Here is a 4,132-nt window from a genome sequence, read left to right as displayed (position 1 = left end):
GTTTTGAGAAATGATGTACAAATACGCTTTACACAATTGATGTGTGTATGGATTGGTATAACAGTTGTATGAGCCCCTAATAAAATGTTAAAAAAAAATAAAATAAAATAAAGCTAACTATCAAAAAAAAATAATAATAATATCTCCTAATAAAATGTGTAAAAACACAGACATACACACACATTTCCCTTGCTTTCACAAAGGTAATACATTTTATTTCTAATATATATTTTTTAATTATATTGTGGTGATTGGATTATTTTTTAAACAAAGACATACTTCTACCTTCTCGGTAAATGAGTCCCTAGAAATTTAAAACAAATCATGTCTCCAATACTAACCATGCAATTGGGTTTCATGGTCTATGTCTCATAGCAATATAGTTTCCCTAGAAAAAACACTAAACAATTTCCAGCAAATGTAAACTCAAGCCTTCTTCATCTTCCACCTACTTCACCTGCAACATGGACAAGATACCATGATACCATGAACCCAACATTCTCCTTGTTTTCTGCTTGCCCGAGCCAAAAACCAGCCATCAGACTCAGCAGTGCCACTAAGCCTGCCCAGTTTGGCACGAGACCCCCAAAGGCAAGGAAGTCGAGGGTGGCATGGCTTGCTCTCATTTTGAAGATCTTTTGATCTCCCCTTTCCAATATTTAGAGCTTTTCCATCTTAAATGTATTCTTACTGGCAAAGAAGCCGAAGACAAAATCGGAAGTGAAAGACTCCTGCTTTCCTTAACCACTGGTCCTGGCTCTCCATGCCAACTTTCAGTTCCTGGTCCCGAGAGCTCTGTTCGCCGGCTGTTCGCTCTGCCCTTCACCACACTCTTCAGAGCTAAGGTCAACATCTCTTCCTCAGCGCAGCCCTCCCACCTCCCCTCCACGCCCCACCACAAGGCCCTTGACTCTCCTAGAATCCATTTCTTCTCTCTCACACATGTAACTCTCTGAAGGTGGACGTCCATCTGTCTGATTCATTACTGGCCATGCGTCTGTTTAGCAGATCTGTAGGGACATGAAGGAGCTCCTCGTAGGCCAGGTGCTGCTCCAAGTCTTTCACGGGCATTCTTTTATTTAATTCTCAAAGCACTTCCAGACAGTAGGTTCTATTCTTCCTCTTATAGATGCAGAAGCTGAGTAGAAAGAGGTCATGATCTTGATCTTGGATGGGGTCACACTCCAAGCATGTCCCCCTCATCTTCTGACCTACTGTGACAGTAAAAACACCTCTCTGTGACCTTTGGCCATGTTCACAACTCTCAGCTCATGTTAGCTCTTAGACTCTCCAGCACCACCCTTTTTATGTGTTTTTAATTGAGGTGAATCTGCATAACAAAATTTACCTTTTCAAAGTTTACAATTGAGTGACATTTTGTACACTCACATACGTATACAACCACCACCTCTATCTAGATCCCAAACATTGTCATCGCTCAAAAAACACCCGCTATCCACATGAGGCAGCCCCGGGCAACCTTCCATCTTCCTTCCAGCTCTATAGAGTTGTATATTCTGGATATTCCATAGAAATAGAATTATATCCTATGTTCTGTCTTTTTCACTTTAACAGTTTTCAAGGTTTTCCTGTGCTATAGCATGTATTAGAACTTTATTCTTTTGTACAGCTGAATAATGTTTGGTAATAATAAATAGCACAAATATAATATTATTATAATATAATTTATTAATACTAAATCATATAATCATATAAATAATAATAGTGTTATGACTGAATGTGCATATGCCATATTTTGTTAATGTATCTAATTATCTGTTGATGGGCATTTGGGCTCTTTTCACCTCTTGTTTATTGTGGATCGTGCTGTTATAAAATATGTATATGCAAGCACTTGTTTGAATACCTTTCTTAATTATTTGCAGTATACACCTAGGCCCATTCCTTGCTGGGTCACATGGAAATCCTGTGTAGTTTCTTGAGGAACTGGCAAACTATTTTCCACAGTGGCATCACCATTTTATCCTCCCACCAATAGTGTACGAGTGTTCCAATTGCTCCACATTCTTGCCCACGCTGATAGTCTGTTTGGTTTTCATTCTAGACATCTTAGACATTTTCTCTTGTTTTATTCCAGCCACCTAGACAGGAAGTGGCATCTCCTTGTGGTTTTGACTTTTATTTCTCTAATGACTGAGGATGCTGAGCATCTTTTGATGTGCTTATTGGTGGTTTATACATTTTACAATAAATGCCTTACTATAAGCCCTTTGTCTATTTTTATATTTTTGGATTTGTTGTTGTTCTTGAGTTATAGGAGTTCTTTCTATATTATGGATACATTTGACCCTTATTAGATATAAGACTTTTACAAATATTTTCTCCCACGCTATAGATGGGCTATTCACTTTCTTGATAATGTTCTTTAACGCACAGAATTTTCAGTTTTGATGAAGTTCAATTTATCAAGTTTTTTTCCTCTGGTTGCTTCTGGTTTGGGTGTCATCTGACACTAATGTTACTTATTCTTATCACGGCCCTCTCTTCCTCTTACCTTATATGTATGGTTTTCTTACCAGAGTGGTTGCTGTTGTCAGGTGCTGGTGTGTTGGTTCTGACCCAGCATGACGCTGTGAGTCAACAGAACAAAGCACTGCTCAATCCTGGGCCATCCTCACAATTGTTCCCATGCCTGAACCCACTGCTGGGGCCACTGTCACCAGCCCTCTCATTGAACACCTTCCTCTTCTTGCTGCCTCTACTTTACCAAACAGGATCTCTCCTGACAACATGTCCAAAGTACATTACACCAAGAAACGGGCCAAAAAAAAATCTGTCTTAGAGGCAAGGATGGTGAGACTTCTTCTCATGTATGAGAGATTTAGAGAACACTTGAAATAACCACTCTGCTCTGATAGGCCCCTCCCCTTTTGTAACCAATAAAGCCACGTGTAGTCATGAAACCTGAGCCCAGTTTGGAGAGCATCAAGGCTGGTGTGAGCCCGCCTCTTTTCCAAGACTCTAGAATCATGTTCATCTTTCCCCCTAAGTGTTAAGCAATCAGTACTCTACAAATTAAGAATTCATAAAAAGTATGCAGGTCTGCATCTCCCAAACTGGCTATCCCAATGTGATTAAGTGACCATGAGCGTTGGGGTTGGGGTTAGTGTTGGGGTTGGGGTTGTTAGTTGCCATCAAGCCAGTCCCTGATGAGTGCCATGGGAGCCACAGGACTGTACTTGTCTGGTTTTCAGATGTAGGCCTTGCTTCCTCATCCATCTTCATTTAGATCAGCGGGTCTCAACCTTCCTCATGCTGCAACCCTTTCATACAGTTCCTCATGTGGTGGTGACCCCTCCACCCATAAAATTATTTTTGTTGCTACTTCATCACTGCCATTTTGCTAGTTATGAATCGGGTGACCCCTGAGAAAGGGTCGTTCGACCCACAGGTTGAGAACCTCTGGTTTAGATGCTCCGCTGAGACCCGTTCTGCTTCAGGACAACGCATGAGCTTCCCCTATGAGGCACACAGCGGCTGCACGTAAGGGACATTGACTTGGACCTGAACCCAGGCCTCCTGCACAGAAGGTGCAGATTCGACCTCGGAAGCACCATCGCATTCCACTTTGGCTCCTCTTATTTACCAAAAGGAGCCATTTCCCTGGTTCCTCCTGTGCAGTGTGGGGAAGGAAATGGCCGGTGTGCTCGGTCATGGGTACTTTGGAAAGCCTGCCATCACAGGAACCAGGCCAGGTAAGCGTTGGTGTGATCAGATCTCCCCTCTCTGCTCCATCTCAGCCCTGCCCCATCTGTGTCTGAGGGGCACCTGCCATGGGCTCCTTCTTGGCCCTCAGTAATGTCCCCTACCCCCAGGCATGATCACTTCGATCCACTTTTTTCCATGGTTCTACCTTTTTTAAGGACATGATGCTACTGCCCTCCCCGACCCTTCATGCACACACATCCACAGAGGGGCCGAACCACACAGAGGGGAATGCCAGCCCCATGCCACTGCGTTGACAAGATCCCTTCAGAAAGATCTTTCTGGTATGTCTCCTGTACTTTTCTCTGTGCCCTGCCATTTTCACTGTTGCTGTGTTTCAGCCTCTCCTCACGGGTCCCTGCCCCCTACACACACACACACACACACACACACACACACACACACA

The sequence above is a fragment of the Echinops telfairi genome, unplaced genomic scaffold, assembly GCF_000313985.2.
Source record: "Echinops telfairi isolate 266 unplaced genomic scaffold, ASM31398v2 ScPeMD7_3533;HRSCAF=4204_0, whole genome shotgun sequence".
Classification (NCBI taxonomy): Eukaryota; Metazoa; Chordata; class Mammalia; order Afrosoricida; family Tenrecidae; genus Echinops; species Echinops telfairi.
Note: the sequence above shows the minus strand (reverse complement) of the source record.